The following is a 23,162-nucleotide window of genomic DNA, read 5'->3' on the forward strand; positions in this document are numbered from 1 at the left end:
TCCTTCTTTCTTGAAGGAGAAAGGCTCAGCTCATTATGCAGGGTGGCTGAAGTGGCCATCTGTGAGAAGTTGGCCTGATGTATGATGTCACTAGTTCTAGGGCACACCTTATATCAGTCCAAACAACCCTTATAGTGATTGGTTGTAAAGTCAACCTTATAGACCAGCTATCCTAGTGGTAGCATGGACAAGAGCAGTCTTAGGCTAAACTCTGAATGGCATGTGAAGCCAGCTGTGATACCATATATATTCCCTTGAATACCAAATGAAAGGACACCACAACAGATATATATATAAAATAAAGTGTATTTATTCTAGTCAAACCCTCAGCACTCTTTATGAGATTAGAGGTAAGTACAACACAGTCTTATTCAAGCATACATTAAGTCACACAGGTAAGTAATACAGTTAGGCCCTAGGGGCCACGCAAACCATATACTAAGAAAGTGGTATAAGGACCACTGTTACGGAAATAGGATAGGCCTAGGCCTAGGGAATCGCTGGGGCTACACTACACTAGCAACAGGTAGGAAGTGGGAGGCCCACGGGATTCAGGTGCAGAGTGGAAACACTCACGCGTAAAAGTCGATAGAATTACTAGCAGTTAGAAATTAACAGTTTAAGGACACTTCTGAAGCAGCTAGAGAGTCGAGACTCGGAAACTAGACCCTAGGATAGTCACTACCCTTGTGAGCACCTAAGTACCCAAGTTTCCTAGCCCACGGACTGCGGGTGCATAGTTGTGAACTTGCGTCGGGTTTCGTCGTGGACTTCTATGGATGCCTGAAGGAAAGTTGCTGACAGGCAGTCAGTGAAGAGTTTCCGGTGGATCCCAAGACTGGGATCAAGAAGAGCGGATACCTGCAAGCAGAAGGGACAGAGTCAAGGTCACTAGCCAGTGACCACGTGGAACCAGGAAGGAACCAGGCGATATCGTGAAGATTGCAGGTGAAGGTGAAGCTTGTCGCTGCAGCCACGGGGACCAGGAGACGTCGAGGACGACCAGGACCAGGAGGCGTGCTGTCCCACGAAGGCTCTTGCTGTCGGCGGCGTCGAAGTCGAACTAGGACTCACCAAGCCTTGGCAAGCGGAACCCACGAAGAACGGAGGACTTGCTTCTGGTGCAGACCAGGAAGGTCTGGGGTGCTTCTCTTTTGCAAAGAAGCGGGAGCCAGTCTGGAGGAGCCAAACCAGCAGTGAAGATTTCAGGGTGCATCGTCACAAAGGCCACTAGCCAACGGGCAAGCAACCGGACAGACGCGGCAAGCAGGAAAATGCAGATGGGCCCCACGCGGGACTCGTGGAGTGTGGGGGGCTGATCTTCGGTGCAGATGGTGCTTGGCGTTGGGGCTTCTCAATCCCTGGTGCTCAACTTCGAGGGTGCCTCAGAAGCTGCGCTGGAAGATACTCGCCACTTTTCCCAGGTAGCCGGTCCCACGTCTCTCGTCGCCTCCACGGATCTCAGCTCGGCTGTGGATGTGGATCAGGTTCGGAGAAGTCTGGAAGTCAAGGCTCTGGTCGGGCTCTGCAGTCGGTCCCTCGTAGAACTTCAGCAAAGCAAAGGGTAGTCTCTTGATGGTGCCTGTTTGCACAGGGTAGCCACTCCTTGGCCACAAGGGAGATTCTTCAGTCTTCTTCTTTCATCGATTGTCGAAGGTCCAGAGTTTCTGTTCAAGTTGCAGGTTCAGGATAATCTAATCTCCTGAGGCCCAGCTACCACTCTTATCCAAATCTGGGGGGCTGGGTTACCTGCTAGGTCACGCCTTATGGGTGGGACCTGGGAGGGGGGTGGTTACACCCCCTTCCCTTTGTCCAGTTTCGCGCCAGGACTGGGGCTGGAGTGCCCCAGCACCGGTTTGAACTGGACTATGCACGGGACACCTTGTGTGCCCCAGGCATGTCTCATTCTTTTCATCCCTCCCTGCCCCAATTCCCAAGGCAGGAAACCTATTGTCCAAGCCTCCCTTGCCGGGATCACTCCCAGCAGCAGGAGGTCAGACTCGTGTCTGTGGCAGCAGCATCCATTTTGTGATGCTGGGGCTCTGGTTAACTTTAACCGGGTAAGTAGGTCACAACATGTCTTCTCCCTCTAGAAGGGATGGATAATATCCTCATCCCCAGAAATGGGATGGGGGTATTATTCCAAAGTGTTAGACACCTTACACGACATGTTTTGATAAAGCCAAACCATAGTTACCATAACCGTTTAAGATTATAAGGCACTTTAAGAGTATATGGTAGGCTATATCATAGAACAGCTATAAGGACATGGTTCCGAAAGCTGCAGACAGGCTCAGCTCATGCTAGAGCACCATCTCACATGTTACCAAGCACTCTGCCTCCAGGATTGTTAAGGCCTGCCATAGGAGTGGCTGATAGGTACACATGTGTCTATATGTAAGTTAGGTATAGGAATACTACACCTAAGCAAGGAGTGATTACACGACCTTGCCCCAGCTGAGTGATCAGCCAGTTGTGTCATAACGGAAGGCCAGGCCAGGGGTGGCATAATACATGCTGCAGCCCCTGGTAGGCCTAGGGTACACCTAAGCCCTGGGTACCTAAGGTACACTGTACAGGGGCCAATAAGGTGATCCTATCCAAATGGGTGATGCACCTAAAGTACATAGTATCAATTTAGAGAGAGAACAGCAGGGCTGTGGGTCTGATTAGTAGGCCCACAGCCACATCTAAGTCGAAAACCAGTAAAGCAAAAGCAAAAAGTGGGGGTGAACATAGAAAGCAGACCCTACTCTCCTACACAACCCCCCCCCCAAACTTAGGGACATTAAACTAACCTTGACCAGTTGAGTCTTCATGTTCTAAGTGGAAATATCTGGAGAGTCCATCTGCATTGGCATGGTCAGTCCCAGGTCTATGTTCCACTGTGAAGTCCATCCCCTGTAGGGAAATGGACCACCTAAGAAGTTTGGGATTTTCACCCTTCATCTGATTTAGCCACAAGAGGGGCTTATGGTCTGTCTGAATCTTGAAGTGAGTGCCAAACAAGTATGGCCTCAGCTTCTTCAGGGCCCAAACCACAGCAAAGGCCTCCCTCTCAATAGCTGGCCAACGTTTCTCTCTAGGGATCAGCCTTCTACTTATAAAAGCAATGGGCTGGTCTTGACCATCTACATTCAGTTGTGAAAGAACAGCTCCCACACCTAACTCATAAGCATCTGTCTGGACAATGAACTCTTTGGAGTAGTCTGGACTTTTCAGAAGAGGTGCACTGCACATGGCCTGCTTCAAGTCATCAAATGCTCTTTGACAGCTTACTGTCCACTGAACTTTCTTTGGCATCTTCTTGGAGGTCAAGTCATTAAGTGGTGTCACAATGGACCCATAGTTCTTAACAAACTTTCTGTAGTACCCAGTCAGGCCCAAGAAAGCTCTGACCTGAGTCTGGGTAGTTGGAGGAGTCCAGTCCTTTATGGTCTGGATCTTGCTCTCAAGTGGTTGAACCTGACCCCCACCAACTAGGTGGCCCAGGTATACAACCTTGCTCTGCCCTATCTGGCACTTAGTGGCCTTGATAGTGAGGCCTGCCTTTTGCAGGGCCTCTAAAACATTCCTCAGGTGGACCAGGTGATCCTCCCAGGTGGAGCTAAAGACAGCAATATCATCAAGATAAGCTGCACAATAATCATCCAACCCAGTAAGGACTTGATTCACCAACCTTTGCAAAGTGGCAGGTGCATTCTTCAAACCAAAGGGCATTACCACAAATTGATAATGTCCTCCTGGGGCCGAGAAAGCAGTTTTGGCCTTTGCATTCTCAGCTAGTCTGATTTGCCAGTAGCCTGCTGTCAGGTCAAATGTGCTCAAAAACTTAGCAGCTGCCAGTCTGTCAATGAGCTCATCTGCCCTAGGTATTGGGTGGGCATCTGTCCTAGTGACAGCATTGAGACCTCTGTAATCCACGCAAAACCTCATCTCTCTCTTACCATCTTGGGTGTGAGGCTTTGGCACAAGGACTACAGGACTAGCCCAAGGGCTCTCTGAAGGTTCAATGACTCCCAGCTCCAACATCTTTTGTACCTCAACTTTTATACAGTCCCTGACATGGTCAGGTTGCCTGTAGATTTTACTCTTCACAGGCAGACTGTCACCAGTGTCCACCTCATGGGTGCACCAGTTTGTCTGACTTGGGGTCAGAGAGAACATATGTCTGTAGGACTGCAGAACCTGTCTGCAGTCCTGTTGCTGATGGACAGTGAGGCTGTCAGAAAAGACCACACCATCAACTGAGCCATCATCAGGGTTCTGAGTCAACAGGTCTGGGAGAGGGTCACTCTCTTCCTCCTGCCCCTCATCTGTAGCCATGAGTAAGCCCATGTCTGCCCTGTCAACATATGCCTTCAATCTGTTGACATGAAGCACCCTGTGGGGGCTTCTGGGAGTCCCAAGGTCCACCAAGTAGGTGACTTCTCCCTTTTTCTCAGCAATAGTGTGGGGTCCAGACCATTTGTCTTGGAGTGCTGCTGGGGCCACTGGCTCCAACACCCACACTTTCTGCCCTGGCTGGTAAACAGTTAGCACAGCCTTTTGGTCATGCCAAGCTTTTTGGAGTTCTTGGCTTGCCTCAAGGTTTTTAGAAGCCTTCTTCATATACTCTGCCATCCTGGAGCAGAGACCAAGTACATAATCCACTATGTCAAGTTTGGGTTGTCTGAGAGGTCTCTCCCATCCTTCCCTTACTAAACATAGGGGTCCTCTTACAGGATGCCCAAACAAAAGCTCAAAAGGGCTGTAGCCAACCCCCTTTTGTGGGACCTCTCTGTAAGCAAACAGAAGGCAGGGTAAAAGGATGTCCCATCTTCGCCTAAGCTTGTCTGGTAAACCTTTTATTATTCCCTTTAGGGTCTTGTTGAATCTCTCAACAAGCCCATTGCACTGTGGGTGATAGGGTGTGGTGAACTTGTAGTTCACACCACACTCCTTCCACATTGCAGTCAAGTATCCTGACATGAAGTTGGCACCTCTGTCAGAAATGACCTCCTTTGGAAAGCCCACTCTGGAGAATACTCCAAGCAGGGCCCTTGCCACAACAGGAGCTAGGTCACGCCTTATGGGTGGGACCTGGGAGGGGGGTGGTTACACCCCCTTCCCTTTGTCCAGTTTCGCGCCAGGACTGGGGCTGGAGTGCCCCAGCACCGGTTTGAACTGGACTATGCACGGGACACCTTGTGTGCCCCAGGCATGTCTCATTCTTTTCATCCCTCCCTGCCCCAATACACTAAGGCCTGTCTGGGGTGGTGCTCGCACCTCCCAAGGCAGGAAACCTATTGTCCAAGCCTCCCTTGCCGGGATCACTCCCAGCAGCAGGAGGTCAGACTCGTGTCTGTGGCAGCAGCATCCATTTTGTGATGCTGGGGCTCTGGTTAACTTTAACCGGGTAAGTAGGTTACAACATGTCTTCTCCCTCTAGAAGGGAGGGATAATATCCTCATCCCCAGAAATGGGATGGGGGTATTATTCCAAAGTGTTAGACACCTTACACGACATGTTTTGATAAAGCCAAACCATAGTTACCATAACCGTTTAAGATTATAAGGCACTTTAAGAGTATATGGTAGGCTATATCATAGAACAGCTATAAGGACATGGTTCCGAAAGCTGCAGACAGGCTCAGCTCATGCTAGAGCACCATCTCACATGTTACCAAGCACTCTGCCTCCACGATTTTTAAGGCCTGCCATAGGAGTGGCTGATAGGTACACATGTGTCTATATGTAAGTTAGGTATAGGAATACTACACCTAAGCAAGGAGTGATTACACGACCTTGCCCCAGCTGAGTGATCAGCCAGTTGTGTCATAATGGAAGGCCAGGCCAGGGGTGGCATAATACATGCTGCAGCCCCTGGTAGGCCTAGGGTATACCTATGCCCTGGGTACCTAAGGTACACTGTACAGGGGCCAATAAGGTGATCCTATCCAAATGGGTTATGCACCTAAAGTACATAGTATCAATTTAGAGAGAGAACAGCAGGGCTGTGGGTCTGATTAGCAGGCCCACAGCCACATCTAAGTCGAAAACCAGTAAAGCAAAAGCAAAAAGTGGGGGTGAACATAGAAAGCAGACCCTACTCTCCTACACCATCTTGTGGAGCTTAGGTACCTCTGAATGGGTTCAGACCTGCATTGAAATAAATTGCCACTCTGTTCTTTAAAATGTGTTCTGACTGGACACTGGTTAAAGGACCATAGGTCACCACTTAATTTAAGGACCAAATGTTTAGCACAGCACCAATGACTTTATTAGGGTTGAATCAATGAAGTTCCAGTGGTAATTCTTTTGGCATTTAGAATTTCTGTGAGAAACACTGTTTTTTCAGTGGCGACAAACTGTTGTCTTGCATGTGAGACAATAAAATGTTACGAGAAACAATAGGAACTGTAGACAAACAACTTTATCCCACCTGCATGGTATCCACTTCCTGCATCCATTCTTTGGCTTTCTGTAAAGCATCTTTCAAAGCCAAGCCATTTGGAAGATATGCAGGAACATTCTCGACTTCCGCCAATGCTGCCGCAAGAACGCTAATTGAACTGTGTGGCCTGTGGGAAAAAATAAGCAAGGATTGATTTTCTAGTCATCGTGGCTTAATGAATAAGTTACTTACCTTCGGTAACGCCTCATCTGGTAGAGATGGGATCTAGTCACAGATTCCTTATCTTAGAATTCTCCCCAGGTGCCCGACTAGATCCGGATATTTTTGCAGCAGTACCTCTGCATGTCAGTAGAGGGTGTCGACTCTGTAGCGACATCATCCTCCGGATGTGATGTAAATGGAGTCCACTTAAGCCCTCTCCTGATGCGCTGACGTCAGTTTCTTCTGTAACTACTTTTCGAGCCAACAACGCAGAGCCACCTATAGAAATTACTTATGTTAACAGTGTAATGATAGACTAAACAATGTGGACGAACCCACTATGTCGGTATGGTACAATCACTATTGTGGTAAGTACATGGACCCATTAGGTGTGTTTAAAAGACCCCTCACACACCAACCTGGATGGTGTCATGCTTCTTCATTGGGATCCCAACCAGGTGGCCGAATGCCCCCCGGTTGAGCTACGATGCCTAATTACAGCAGAGCTAGTGTGGTGTAAATGTGTGATGTGTCGTGAGTTTTTATTAAAAATATCTCTGAGGATCCTTGCCTGTAAAGTTTATTAATGGTGGCTCAGGATATAGTTAAAAATGTGTGGTGCAACTACTAGGAGATTATTATCCTTAGTTGACTATTTTTCAGCCCGCAAAAAGGTGTGTGGGAGGGACTTTCTTCAGGACCGGTTAGTGAGGCTAGTGAGTGGCAAAGGTGGAAGGCGCCACGTAAAAAAGAAGTGAAGTACCTACACATGCACTAAGGTGTGTGGTCTAAGTGTTGGCGTACTTACAGACACTTGTAAAAAACACTAAATTAAGGTTAGGGAAGTTGATCGAGGGTCGGGAGAGGACTCATCCGGTGTGCCAATTTGGTCTCGGTGAGTAGCCCGTCTTTAAACCTGATGTGGTCTCCCGTCGTCTTGGCTGGTCCAGCCAAGACGACGGGAGACCACAGCTCACCTTAGCACGTGTGTAGGTACTTCACTTTTTCACGTGGCGCCTTCCACCTTTGCCACTCACTAGCATGACACCAACCAGGTTGGTGTGTGAGGGGTCTTTTAAACACACCTAATGGGTCCATGTACTTACAAGAATAGTGATTGTACCATACCGACATAGTGGGTTGGTCCACATTGTTTAGTCTATCATTACATTGGGGATCCGGACACACCCCGCATTTCCCTTGCTCTCTCATTGTTTTCCTATATATATATATGTTAACAGTGTGCCAATAAAGAGACCTCTTTGTGTCAAATGTCCTAAAGCAAGGCATCAGAATGCGAAGAAAGGGATCTTGTAGGTAACATGACCAGCAGTTTGCAGAGCGGGGAGGATGGGTGGGTCGTTAAGGAATCTGCGGCTAGATCCTGTCTCTACCAAATAAGGCGTTACAGAAGGTAAGTAACTTATTCATCTGATAAGAGACATCTAGCCACTTATTCTTTATCTTAGAATTAGATATCCAAGCAACACCATCCCTGGAGGAGGTTCTGGGAACTAAACTCACTAAAGATCCCTGAATAGGACTAGCCGGTCCATAATGAGATAAAGTGACCAGGCTGTCTTAAGAATTATAGGTGAAGCAAGGAAAATGCTCCACCAGAAGGACTGTAGGAAGCCCGTTGGGACCTAAAGTCTGTACAACTGTGAGAAGCATGTGGAAAACACTGCTCACAGTAGTGGGGGCGATAAGAGAGAAAACCCTTTATAGAAACAATTATACTATGTAGCCCTGACAAAGGTATTCAACCCAAGACTGGACAAGGCTCAAGGACCAAGGACAACAGCCCATACCACTGGATTAGAGCTCCCCTTGTGGTGGAAACTAGTGTGTGGACTAATCCTACCCTGTGAAACACCGAAAAGAGAATCTCGGATCACATCACATATGTATATACATATGTGTGCTCAGAGATTCTCTTTTCAGTGTTTCATCATTGCTGAAAAAAATGCATTGTATGAACAACAACGTTTGGTAAAGACCACTCTCAGTCAGAAAAAAACCCTCCTAGAGGGAAGGTAACTCTCGGGACTATGCAATGTAGAAGCCCAGAGGGGAAAGGAAAAATAAGTGCATAAGCAACTACCAAGTGAAGGTCGAATTAGAGCACCAAGAAAGGAGTAGTTACAAAAGCAGATAATTACGCTCTATGGAAGAAGTTCAGCACAACCATACTTGCACTATATACCCATATATACTTGAACACACATATATATATATATATATATATTCACTGAAAAAAACATAGGTTTCAGACATGTTATAGTTAGGAATTAGCATTTAAAAAACCTTAGAAATTCACTGAAAAAAACATAGGTTTCAGGGGTGTTATAGTTAGCTGGACATTTCACTCGTACAAAACCATAGAAATTCCCCCTTTATAGTTAGTTCAGCTAACTATAAGTCACGCCCCCGCAATGCACTGCCGATAACGTCATATATTACATCACTCATGACATGGTCAGTGACATCACTGATGACATCTCAAATGACATCACTGAGGACATCATCCAGTGTCTGTGTGTTTCTGTAAAGTTTAAATATGTTTATTATATATAGGGAAAGGCATATTAAAGAATGAGTGGGAGTATAAGTGTGTGAATGGATAATTTTGTTGGTGCGTGACTGACTCTATAAGTGAGTGATTAAACGTATCTTACGGAATGCATGGGTTAGTGACAAAACTGTGTGAATGTCTGTATCCGTCTGTCTGTTGGTGTGTAAGCGGCTGCATGGGTTTGCAAATAGCTACATGAGTGTCTATATGGGTTATAGATTGGTTGTCTGAGTATCTGTATGGGTGCCTGAGTGTGGGTGGGGTGTGTTAATGTGCATAGAGGTGTGAGTGGGTGATTCACTGGGTGCATGGTACCAAGAGTGCATCTGTGATGGACTATATGGGTGGGTGAGTTATGTATGGTTGTGTTAATGAGTTAATGTATATTTCACTGGTACATGTGTGAGTAGCTACATATGTGAAAGGCAGTATATATGTGTGTTGGAGTACATAAATGGCTATAAGTGAGAGTGTGTGATTGTGAGAGTGGCTGTATGGATGAGTGTGTGCTTGGATCATTGATTGTATAAGAGCGTAAGAATGTGCTAGTATTTGTATGAGTAATTGAGCTGGTGTGTGTATAACTGTATAGGTGAGTAAATGACAGTGTGATTAATTATTTGCATGACTGAGTAGGTGTGTGAGTACCTCTATGGATGAGTGGCGGTGTGTGTGTGTCTATATAGGTGTATGAGAGCATATGATAGTCCTGTACTAAGTGACCATAAGTATGAGTGACTGTACGGGTGAGTGAGTGGATGGGTGTGTAGACCTAAGAATCAGTAAGTGGGTATGTAGTTATTGGTGTTGGAGTGTCTATGGTTTTGAGAATGTCAGTCTGTAATTTAGAGTGGGTGTATCAAAGCTTATATTAGGGTGTGAGAAGATGCATCAAATTATCACAGGGAGGATGTCATGAGTGATGTCATCAGTGATGTCACTGACCATGTCATGAGTGATGTAATATGTGACGTCATCAGCAGTGCATTGCGGGGGCGCGAGTTATAGTTAGCTGAACTAACTATAACGGGGGAATTTCTATGGTTTTGTACGAGTGAAATGTCCAGCTAACTATAACACCCCTGAAACCGATGGTTCTTTCAGTGAATTTCTAAGGTTTTTAAAATGCTAATTCCTAACTATAACATGTCTGAAACTTATGGTTTTTTCAGTGAACTTCAAAGATTTTTTAAACGATATTTTTAAAATGTATTTCTTGTTCAAATTTTTTTATATTCTTTAACTACATTTTTTTAATCTATTTTTATATATTTTTTTTAAATTACACTACACATTTTTTTAAAATATATATTTTTTTAAATAAATTAGATTTTTATTATTTTATATTCTTTTAAATATACTTGTATTATATTTTTTTTAATTGTTTTTTTTTGGAGTCGCGCACCCAACGCGTTAGAATATTGCATCCAACGCGTAGAAATCGTGCACCAAACCCGCTGGAGTCGCGCACCCTACAGGTTAGTAGTCGTGCATCCAACGCGTGCACATCAGGGGGCCGCGCTGGACGCGCGACTCCTAATTTTACCGTAAAAAAAAAAAACAATAGCCCCTATCACTAATTTTTATTATCCCCGGGGACCCCATCCCCCGGCGCTTATAAAAAACGTTGGGGACCGTGGGGGAGCCCCAACGCCCCCACGGTCCCAGCCGGCTCCCCGCGTCCTTCGGGAGCCGGCATTGCTTTTCCACATGGGGAGCTGCTGACATGCAGCTCCCCGTGTGGAAAAGCAATATGGGTTTCCCTGCTCCCTCTTTCAAAATCCAAATCAAGTTTGCTATGGGAGGGCGGGAGACTCACGCCCTCTCATAGCAAACAACAGTGTCCTGGGGGTGGGCACCCCAGGACACGGCAGGAGCCTGCCCGGGGGGTGGCGGTCCCCAGGGCCCTCGAGGGCTCCAGGAGGGGGGCCACGCAGCCCCCCACCCTCAATACATAAAGACCCGGGCGTAGTGGTCCCCGGGGCTTGGGGGGCCATTGAGCCCCCCCCCCACAAATTATACTGGGAGGGGCTTTAAATTTAATAATTTTGCCCAGGGATTTGGCGCCTCCCCCGGGGGCTAAATATAAAACATCTCCCTTTTTTTTTTTAATGGCAGGATCCGCGCAACCTGCGTGCACTTTTGGTTTAAAAAAATAATTAAATAAAAAAATTGGGGGGCCCTGGGAGTCCTTCTGGGACCCCCTAAGCAGGTCTAGAGGGTCAGGGTATTTCTACCCTGCCCCCTTTATACGTTTTGCACACTTATTCCACAGACTTCTTCAGCCTCACTTCTACTGAGGCACAAAATGGCTGCCAACAGCTCCTGGTTTCGAATGTTGACAACCACTTGACAGCCAATTAGCATTCAGCGCGTGATCGGGAAAGTGCGCCCAGGGTGCGCGGATCCAGCGCGGCCATAGATATAAATGTACTTTTAACTGTAATTTTCTCAGGAACTACTGAACTGATTGACACCATTTAAGCATAAGGCACAAGTCTGAACTGAGGACTACCTCTTTGCCAAATTTCGTGTAATTCCGTTCAGCAGTTTGGGCTGTAGCTGCGGCTAAAGGTCCTATGGGAAATTGCATGGGCAAAAAAACGTTTTGGGACCCCCCCCTTTTTTTTTTCATCCCCCGCTACACGAATCATCCCGAGACTTTCAGGATAGGAGTGGATCGGAGCTGGCCAACAGTTTTGAAAATTTCGCGAAGATTCATCAATCGGCGCCAAAGTTATTGAGAATAGAATGCTGTGGATTTCCTATGGAAAATAGGTACTAACTATAACTACCAACTGGCAACCGCCAGTAGGTAAAATAAATATATATATATATATATCAAATGCTACTTACCAGTACGCATCTGTTCTTGGCATGTAGAGCTGCAGATCTACACACTGTGCATAGATCGCCATCTGGTGTTGGGCCCGGATGTTTGCAGTTGTTTTACCTCTTGGAAAGTCTTTGGAAATCACGAGGTATGTGACTCCTCCTTCGGATCGTATTGCGCATGGGTTTCGGCTCCATCCTCAGATTGTTTTTCGCCAGCAGGGAAATGGAGTGTAGTAATAAGCAGGGAAGATGCCCATGTGTGCTGTATCTAAATAAGATAAACTGGAACAGATAAAGGTAGCCGGGGAGGCGGGTGGGCGTGTGTAGATCTGCAGCTCTACATGCCAAGAACAGATGCATACTGGTAAGTAGCATTTGCCGTTCCGAGGCATATGAGCTGCAGATTACACACTGTGCATAGATTATACAGCAGTATTCGCTCCTAGCGGCGACAACCAGTATCTGTTGCAGTGGTTTGAAACAATGTTTTGAGTACAGCCTGCCCACACTAGCTTGTTGCTTAGTTTGCACATCTACACAATAGTGTTTAGTGAAAGTGTGCGGTGTTGACCATGTAGCTGCTTTGCAGATATCATCTAAGGGGATGTTCCCTAAGAATGCCATGGAAGCCCCTATCTTACGTGTAGAGTGGGCTTTAGGGGGAACAGATAGCGTTTGTTTTGCAAATCTGTATGCATTTGACAATCCACCTAGCTATCCCAGATTTGGAGATAGGGTTGCCTTTGTGTGGTGGTGAGAAAGACACGAATAGTTGTTTGGTCTTACGAAAGGGTTGTGTTCTCTCGATGTAGTAGAGTAAGGCTTGTTTAACATCTAATGTGTGGAGAGCTCTTTCTGCAACGGTCTGTGGCTGCGAGAAGAATACGGGTAGTTCCACAGATTGGTTTAGGTAAAAAGGAGAAATGACTTCAGGGAGGAATTTCGGATTAGTACGGAGAACAATCTTGCTATGGTGCATTTGCAGAAAAGGTTCTTGAATGGTGAGTGTTTGTATTTCACTGACCTTCTGAGGGAAGTGTTGGCTACAAGAAAAGCCGTTTTCCATGTTAGGAATTGAAGTTCACATTTGTGTAGAGGTTCAAAGGGAGGCCCCATTAGTCTTGTGAGAACAATGTTTAGGTTCCACACAGGTGAGGGTGGCACTCTGGGGGGAATTATTCTTTTGAGGCCTTCCATGAAGGCTTTTATGGCAGGTACTCTAAAGAGTGATAGATGGGGGGCTTGTGTTTGGAGTCTGTTTCCTACCTGCGGACCTGCTACACGCTGATTTGGTCACTCCGCCGCTCCTGGGGCCCTGACGCTACGGGTCTCCCCTGACGCCGCTTCACTCCATCGCGGCCGTGACAGGGGGAGACTACAGCTCCCAGGTTGCTTTGCGCCCAATTTCCTGCCGTGTTCGCGCCCGGAGGCGCTTAAAAGACCGAGGCTCCCTCCGCGTCGCGGGACGCGCGCGGGCGGCGCCGGGCTAAGCCCAGGCAAAGGGTGGGCCCTCTGAGGCCCAAGGAGGCTGGGCTGGGCCACGCTTTTTGGCCCCAGGTCTTCGCTGCCATCCCCTGATACTTTGGACACTGTGAGGTTGTTTAAATTAATAGAGCTTGTGTAGCTCTATCACAGGATAAGGAGCTGAATTACCCCTTACCACTGTTGTGTGATTATTTTTCTGTCTAAACACTATATTTAGTCTTTTTTGGGCCTCTGTGTTACCATTGAAAATGTTGAAATCCACAACAGGTAAAACACTTCCTGTAGCTGCAACTCTAGATAATTACCTGGCGAAAGTTGTAACTAAAATTAACAGTGAAAGACGTAAATCATTGGGCCAGGGGACCAGTTCCATTTCATTGTCTAGCTCGCCCACTGCATTGTCTTCTCCTATTCAGGGTGATAGCTGTAGTACTGATCAATACGATGTGATAAATACGGCAGATTTAGCTCTGCCGCCCCCTGAATTAGTGCAGAATCAGGAAATGATGCTCCACCAGACCGTTCCCCGGCCCTGGTAACACAGAGAGTGTTGAGATCTCGCAAGCTGACACAAAATAAACAGGGGGGGTGGCCGCAACACAAATAAAAAAACAGACCCGCCACCTACTAGTGGGGAAAGCCTATATGAGGCCCCGGCTAATAATGCCACTATTAAAATAGATTCAGAGCAAATAGACTGCCTGATTGGAATTTTAGAGGCCAAAATCACTAAGATAGTTAAACCCCTTGTGGCCAAAATTGACACATTGTCTGCAGAAATTGTGAGATTAGGAAACCTCCTGGGACCCCGGAATGATATAATTGTAAGCAATAGCAATGCCGATAAGGGCCCTAGGGTTAACAACGAGACACCAAAGCCCATTAAGGAAGGACCCTGTTTGGTAGAATCAGCAGTTGCTGTATCCCTGGCAACTGCGAGTAAAACTCCACCACCAGTCACATGTATAGGGAGTAAGAGAGGGCCAGCAGTAGTTAAGACCAGTCGCACGGTCAGTGCACAACCCGATTTACCTCCTGAATGTGCCCCATTTGTCGCAGTGTTGACAAATGTTCCACCCTTAGTAGAGGGTAGTCTGTCTAATAAGCCAGAATCCCACGAATCCCTAAAGAATAAAACTATCGTGGTTGAATAGAGTGTGGGTTCCCGGTTGGTCTATCACGACAGATACTAACCACCAGGAGAGTCTCATGAATAGGACAATCACACAAGAACATTAGGGGGGATTGTGTAATCATAAATTTTAGTAACCCACTTCTCGTTAATAATGCTTTGCTAAGAGCTTCCTCGCTGCCACATACTGATCAGGGCATTACACTTCGTCCACCTGGATATTTTTATAGACATCTAACTCAGCAGCCCATTAATGACTTATGTGAGGGCAGAGGAATTGGCACTGTAGGGGTTACCGGCCGCGGGGTTGCCACGTTCAATCGTTATCAACCCCTAAGTGATCTAGATTTAAATGATTGAGTTGAATATGGCCGGGACCAGCCCACACCTGCTGAAGAAGTTTCCACATTGATTGTGGAGGAGGAATGTGGGTTAATTGGAGACTCAGGGAGCCCTTGTGGGGGTGGTACCCCAAATGTTATGAACACAGAGGGGGATGCCCAAGGTGGTCCTACTGATGGTACGATGGCAGTTAGGGCCCCACGTATAGGTACGAGGGTCCTTAGCTGGAACATTGCTGGGCTGAATAGTAAAGCAAATGATGCACAATGGAGGGACTGTTTGACAGACTGTGAAATTATTGGGTTACAAGAAACCTGGGACACGGAGAACACCTTTTTTTGGGATGGGTATGCAGCTTTTTGGTCGGCAGCAGTTGTTTCCCCCATGGGGAGGGCAAAGGGTGGTCTTTTAACCCTCATCTCATTAAAACTTGAGGGGGTTTATTCAAAAGTGGAGACAGGCACGCCTTACTGCCTTGCAGTGGAAATTTTAACAAAACTAACTGGGAATTGGCTCATTGTCAACTTTTATAACTCCTTTGATAAGAGTTTTTTTAATGAACATTTGGTCAGTCTTTACGACTTTTTGGAATCGTATACTGTTAATAGTACGAATCATTATTCGGTTATTATGTTTGGAGATTTTAATGTTCATTGTTGTAAAGGTAACTGCTTTGTTTGGGACAGTTTAGGTCCAGCAAACCAAGATAATATTCACTTTGAACACACCCCGTCGGGATTCTATTGAGAAGATTTGGTGGTAGGTAATGATCTGATCTACCCCACCAAATTTACAGGAGATATCCCAACATTTAAAGGAAGAGGCTCTGGGTCAACTATTGATTATATTTTTGTGAGCGCAAACCTAGCAAGTAGGGTTAGTCAGTATAATGTTAGTTGGTCCCCCTATGGAGATCATAACCCAGTAAAGGTGACTCTGACAGATGATCTAAGGAAAAAAGTGAAACCCAACCTGACTGCTGGAATCCATGACATAAGGCCCACCGATCAAGCGCGACGCCTGAAATGGTGCCGCGTGGTGCCAATGGACTTCAAGAAAAATTTGCTGGGAAAGGTTGGGGACCACATGACCACTTGTCTGAAAGATGGTGTCATAGGGGATGAGGTCCTAGTAGCCTATGGCAGAATCTGTACCCAGGTCGATAGTGACCTTAAAAAAGTAGTTAAGGGGCAACCCAGGCACGGGGAAAAATGGTTTGACCATAACTGTTCAATAGCCGAACGGAAGTTGAAGGTAGCTTTGAAAGCTGATTTGCCCGACAAAGCGGAAATTGCCGCCCTTAGGAACAATTATAAAAAAGCACAAAGAAAGCGAAAAAATGAAATTAGGCAGGAAGCCTGGAACGAGCTTTTATCAATAGATGTAATTAAAAATAGTGCTAAGTTTTGGACTGTGATAAATATGCCTTTTTTCCAGGATAAAAATAACAGCGAGCTTGATTGTGGTATACAGGAAGAAAAATGGCACACTCATTTCAAACAGGTTTATGATGGAAATGGGATGTTGGATGGCCCAGTCTTAAACATGGAGAAATATTCTTTGACCTTCACTGAACTAGAAGTAACACATGCCATTATGCAGATGACAAGTAATAAGGCTCCGGGACCCGATGGAGTCCCGGCAGACCTTTTTAAATCAGATGTAAAAACCTGGTCAAAGATTTTATATAATGTCTTTGTTAACGCCTGTCAATTGGGTCTACCCCCGTCATGGGCACGATCTGTTATTATACCCATTTATAAGAAGGGTAACAGAGGTGATCCGAGCGGTTATCGCCCGATATCCCTAATTGACTCTTCTGTGAAAGTTTTGGGTAGGGTGGTCCTTGGCCAACTGATTGGCTGGCTCGAGGAATCTGGAACACTCTCTATGGCCCAGTATGGCTTCAGAAAAGGGATGGGCACCACGGACCAATGCCTGAACTTGCAACTACTAATAGGTAAATATACGGTGGCAAAGAATGGAACACTATTAGTAGCTTTTATGGACCTGTCCTCGGCCTTTGATCGAGTAAACAGGTCAAAGCTGTGGTCTTTGCTCCTAATCTGTGGAGTAGACAAAAACATTGTCTATTTCTTAGCCGACCTGCATAGGGATTTATCTGCAACGGTGAGGTATGATCAACAGGGTAATTGTACGGAAGGTATACCCATATCAAATGGAGTTAGACAGGGGTGCATTTTGGCGCCCCTGCTCTTTACATTATATATCAATAACCTAGATACTGCCTTAATTGCCTCTTGTAAAGATATTCCCTGTGCAGGGAAACGCTTGATTCCTGCACTTTTATATGCGGATGACGCCGCCCTCTTAGCAAGAACGGCTGTGGGACTTCAATTATTGTTAGATTCCTTTTCTGGCTTCATGAAGTCATTAGATTTAAGCGTAAATTTCTCAAAATCACATGTAATGGCTATTGGACAGAAATCCCCAAAGGCTAAAACCTTTTATTGTGAGGGCCATATATTAACCAGGGTGTCGTCGTTTCCATACTTGGGTGTACTTTTCGACGACCAAGGATCCTGGGTAACTCAAATCACAGCGAAAAAAATTGTACTGATAAGAGCAACCCTGGCCGTACTGGGTTTTGCCAGAAAGTTAGGAGCCAGGCCAATGAAGGCCCTCATTCAAATATACAGAGCCAAGTGCATTTCACTAGCCATGTATGGGGCCGAGCTATGGGGAATAAAAAATGTAAAGAACATACAGATTGTTGAAGATAGGTTCCTAAAGAACCTCCTATCTGTCCCTAAAACAACAGCCAACTACAATACACATCAAGAGCTTGGAATCGGCTTTGTTGAAGATGCTATTGCCGTGGCACCACTATTGAAATGGATAGCTACTTGGTTAAACCCTGACTTAATGCTTAATCATATTATTATGAAAGACTGTATGTCACTTGACTATGGGTTGTGTATACCCTGGCTTAAATATATTCAGAGGTTGGCAGCAAAGCTGGGTCGTCCAGAATTATATCATTCTCCAGAAGCTCTAGTGAAGGGAGATATAAAATGGTGTAAGGAAATGTTCTTGCACATAGCCACCATGGATAGGGAAGAGAGAGAGATGGTAAAGGTGACAGTAAGAGCCCACCAGCTATGTAAAACAACACTATCCATGGAACCATATTTAGGCTATGTCACAAATAACAATCATCGCTTCTTACTGACTAGATTTAGATTTAATCAACTGCATCTTCTTATTGGAGAACAGAAACGATGGAAGAGGGTAGAGGATCTTGGCCCTTGTACTTGTGATAATTTTTCGCAACAAGACATCACACATTTCCTCTTTTTCTGTGAACACCTTATTGTCATTAGGAAACGTTTTATTCTCCCTATTTTAAAAAACAAAGGTTTTGTGCAAGTGAGACCTGCCCTTCTCTACTTGCAAATGTTAACTGACGTTTGGGAAACTTTTAACGTTGACAATTTTTTATCAGCAGCCATAAGAATGTTGAGGAAATGAACTTAACATTATATCATGAACATCCTTTTTTAATTGTGTTAAAAATGAAATTGTTTTTACGTGGTTTTATTGAATGCTTTTATAAGTTTTTATGAGCCACGATTGTGTTAATTGAGTCACGTACCTACAACTGTTTTTATATATTGTGTTTTGTAGTATGCTTTTATGGTTTGTACTTAAACCGAATAAAGATATTTGACTGACTGAGTGATAGATGTTGCCTGTTTTGTAGATAAGCTGCTATGGCTGCAAGGTGCAGTCTAATAGATGTGTAGGCCAGATTGCATCTTTGTAGGCATAGTAAATAGCCTATGATGTGTTGAATGGACACATCTAGGGGATTGAAGTTATTATTGTGACAATAGACCACAAAACGTTTCCACTTGGCTGCGTAGCAAGCTCTAGTGGTAGGTTGTCTAGCTACTCTAAAGACGTTCATACAGTATGGGGGAAGATTTAGATAACCGAATTCTAGGATTTCAGGAGCCAGATCGCAAGGTTGAGCCGAGCTGGGACCGGGTGTCTGATCTCTCCATGGTTCTGGGTTAAGAGGCGTGGAGAGAGGTGTAACTTTTGGTGCGGTACTACTGATAGTTCCAGCAATGTGGTGTACCATGGTTGTCTGGCACAAGTGGGAGCAACTAGGATGAGAGTTAGGGAGTGTTGCTGTAGTTTGCGCACCACTAATGGAATGAGAGGGAGAGGCGGAAAAGCGTACGCAAATTTGCCTGACCAGTTCATCCATATCGCATTGCCTTTGGACAATGGGTGTGGATACCTGGCGGTGAAGCTTGGGCATTTGGCGTTTTCGTGGGTGGCGAAGAGGTCTATCTGTGGCTGCCCCCACAGTTGAAAGTACGGGTGAAGAACTTGCGGATGGAGTTCCCACTCGTGGATCTGTTGTGTTTGTCTGCTCAGCAGATCGGCCATAGTGTTCTGGACTCCTGGGACATGTTGGGCTAGGAGAAAGATTTTTTGGGGTATGGCCCTTCTCCATATGCTCTGTGCTAGCTGAGAGAGCTGCGGAGAGTGTGTGCCCCCTTGTTTTTGTATATAGTACATGGCTGTCATGTTGTCTGTGCGGACTAGGACTGCCTTGCCTGATATATGTGTTTGAAAGGATTTTAGGGCTAAGAATATGGCTAGTAACTCCAGATGGTTGATGTGGAGTAACTTTTGTTGAGGTGTCCACCTGCCCTGCATGGTGTGATGTAGTAGGTGAGCTACCCAGCCGGAGAGCGATGCGTCCACTGTCAGTACTATCTGAGGAACCAGGTCCAGGAACGGTCGCCCTTTGGAAAGGTTTTTGGTGGTCCACCACTGCAGAGAGCGATGGGCACGACCGTCTACCAACACCAGATCTGTTAATTGACCCTGGGCCTGGTTCCATTGGCGTGCTAAGCACTCTTGGAGAGGACGCATTTGGAGTCTTGCGTGGGGTACTATGAATATGCAAGAGGCCATCATTCCTATTAGTTGCATGAACACTCGAGCTGGAAGAGAGTGTTCCGGCTGAAGTTTGGCGCGTAGAGCCTGAATGCTCGCTATCCTTGCCGGACTGGGGTAGGCTAGCGCTTTTGAGGTGTCTATAGTGGCACCGAGGTATTGTTTTACGTGGGACGGTTGCAGATGGGACTTTGTGTGGTATACTGTGAAGCCCAGTTCGTGAAGTAGCTGGATAGTGGCTTGAGTGTGTTGTACACACTGGTTGTATGAGCTGGCTTTTATTAGCCAGTCGTCTAGATATGGGAAGACGTGGATGTGTTGTCTTCACAGGTGTGCTGCCACTACCGCTAGGCACTTGGTAAACACTCGCGGTGCTGACTCCAAATGGGAGCACCTTGAATTGATAATGTTGACCGTCCACTACAAACCAGAGAATCTTTCTGTGAGCTGTGTGAACGGGAATGTGGAAATAGGCGTCCTTGAGGTCTAGGGTGGCAAGGAAGTCGTTTTGGGAGAGCAGGGGAAGTACTTGCTCGAGTGTGACCATGTGGAAATGGTCTGAGTGTATATAGTGATTTAGGGGTCTGAGGTCTAGGATGGGCCGTAGAGTGTCGTCTTCTTTTTGGTATGAGAAAATATAGGGAGTAAACTCCCATATTTTGTTGGTGGGCAGGAACTAGTTCTATCGCACTCTTTTGTAGGAGGGAGATTACCTCCTGCTGTAGAAGTGACAAGTTTTCCTGTGACATCGGACGTTGTTTGGGTGGAAAGATTGGGGGGGGTAGATGTTAGTTTGAGGCAGTAGCCTGACCAAATTATCTGTGTTACCCATTTGTGATAGTAGTCCAGACAGGGAGGAAATTGTGGAGTCTGCCCCCGACTGGAGTGGAATGGTCTGGGGGGAGTGGAGGGAAGTCATTGGGCAGGGGTGGAGGCAGAGCGGGAGGTGTTAGGTTTGCCTCTGCCTTTATTGTGGTTTCCCCTGTAGCCGCCTCTCTGGTAACCCCTAGTGAAGGTGGATTGGGTAGGGGTTTTATAGGAAGTGGAGGCGCTGACTGAGGAGTAGCCTTTGGAGGTGCTTCGAAAGGAAGAGCGGCGAAAGGAGCGCCTGGGAGTGTGTGACTGTAAGGCTCCCATAGACTTTACCATATCGGTGTCCTTTTTCATTTTTTCCAGGGCAACGTCAACTTGTGGCCCAAACAGATGTTCCTGGTCAAAGGGGTGGTTCAGGATAGAAGCCTGCACCTCAGGTTTGAAACCTGAAAAACGTAGCCAGGCATGCCTATGGAGGAGGACGCTGGTGTTAATTGCCCTAGAGGCGGTGTCAGCTACATCTAGGGTGCAGCGAATGGAGGTGTTGGTAATGGTTTTACCCTCCTGGATTAATTCGTTGGCTCTATTCTTGTACTTGTCAGGGTGGTGTTGCATTATGGCTTCTAGTTCGTCATAATGTGCCCTGTCATATCTTGCCAAAAGCGCTTGTGCGTTTGCGATGCGCCATATGTTGGCCACCTGGGATGCATTGCGCTTGCCAGAGGCGTCTAGGAGTTTGGACTCCTTATCAGGTGGTGGTGCTTCGCCTGAGGCCTGGGAGTTTGCACGCTTCCTTGCAGTGGAGACTACCAGGGTGTCTAGTGGTGCGGGCCCTCTGATGTAAGTGGGGTCTGTAGGGGCTGCCTTCTACTTCTTCTCGATGCGAGGGTTGATGACTCTGGCCCTGACTGGGTCTATAAAGACTTCAGGCACGTGCTTGATAACCCCTTTTAGCATGGGCAGGGCGGAAGTGGTCTTGCGTGTAGTATCAAAGGTATCGAGGAGGAAGTCCTCCTCCACGGGATCTGTTTGGAGATCAACTCCGTGGTAGTGTGCCGCCCTATGGAGTAATTGGTTAAACCCCATTGTGTCTTCAGGGGAGGATGGTCTTGAAGGGTAAAGGTCGTCCTGAGGGACGTTAGGAATGTTGTAGACGTCCCAGGGGTCTGGGGAGCCTATAGGAGTGGGGTCCCCTGTGGGCTGGTCATGGGGCCCGTCCCCGGTGTCATCGTAGACATCGTCATCATCCTCATCAGGAGAGGGTGTGGGGGAATGATGAGGTGGGGGAGGTGGAGGAGAGGGAGGAGGTGGAGGAGGAGACGGAGGAAGAGGGGGTGATGGTATTCTCAAAGGGGAGGTAGCAAAGTCTCTTCTCTTTGGAGGTGGAGCTGGGGCAGGCTTGTCCAGCGGTCTCTTTTTGATGCTGAGCATTAAATGTCCAGTTTTAGGGTCCTTGACCAGTGTCTTTTGTAGTGGATCGGGCTGAAATAGTTCTGTCTGTGAGTGGCCGATCCTTCGGCGCCGAAGGTGTCGGAGCCGTATGTTTTTTAGCCTTGTAGCCGGCATCGGTTTGTTTGTTTTGAACTGTGCGGCTTAGAAATGTCCGGATGTTTTCTCGGCTCCGGGATGACTTTCGGCTTCGAGGTGTGTGTTTCGAGGGCCTTTGGCTTTTTGCTCGGCTCCGGGGATGGTGCCGGTACCGAGGAGCTAGTGCCAGTTTTCGGCGCCGAGTGCTTCGAGGTGGAGCTCGGCGCGGAGGACGGAGGAGGAGGCCATTTACTTTTTCAGCGCCGGTGCGGAGGAGTGTTTCTCGGCACCGACGGCAGGCTGGCTCGAGCCCGAGCCGCCAGAAGGCTTGGTGGGCTTCTTAACTGGGCCCGAAAGCGAGGTATGGGAAGCAGTGTCTTTGGTCGTGCCTAGGCCCGAGGGCGAAGGCGTGACCGAAGCCTTTTTTGGTGCCGTCGAGGGTGGGGGGGTCGATGTTAGTACTCATGCCCCTCTGTGCCGGAGTGATGTCTTCGACATCTGATTCGTCGGCTTCGAAGGCGCTGACGAGGCCCTCTTCGGTGTGCTGCTCTTCAGGGACAACGACGCCTTCTCCGAAGATGGCGTCGGGGATCCCTGTCGACGAGTGTGCCATGGTTCTCCTCGCCCTTCGCTCTCGAATGGTCTTCTTGGACCGGAAGTATTTGCACGCCGGACAGTCTCGAGCCTCGTGTTCAGAGGAGAGGCAGAGGTTGCACACCTCATGGAGATCGGTGTGGGGAAATTTGGACCCACATCGAGGACACTTCTTGAATGGAGTCCTTTCCATCAGCCAGGACCGGAGCTTAGGTAGGCCCGAAGGCCTTCGTCGACAACCGGAATCGAAGACTTCGGACGATGAGAGTTGCATCGAGATCGCGATCGAAAACAATACCGCGAAAAGGGGAGGATTGCGCGCCG

The 23,162-nt window shown here is 47.0% G+C and overlaps 1 pseudogene across 1 annotated transcript in view; it reads right to left on the reverse strand.

Annotated features, from left to right (window-relative positions):
• LOC146866938 (lysine-specific demethylase 5B-like) overlaps positions 1-23,162 on the reverse strand; it is a 532,890-nt pseudogene that overhangs the window by 345,648 nt on the left and 164,080 nt on the right. The window contains exon 5 of the transcript XR_014966714.1: positions 6,424-6,562. The product of XR_014966714.1 is annotated as a lysine-specific demethylase 5B-like (transcript). The remainder of the gene's footprint in view (positions 1-6,423; positions 6,563-23,162) is intronic.

Source organism: Triturus cristatus, chromosome 1_2 (assembly GCF_964204655.1).
Source record: "Triturus cristatus chromosome 1_2, aTriCri1.1, whole genome shotgun sequence".
In the NCBI taxonomy this organism is placed as follows: domain Eukaryota; kingdom Metazoa; phylum Chordata; class Amphibia; order Caudata; family Salamandridae; genus Triturus; species Triturus cristatus.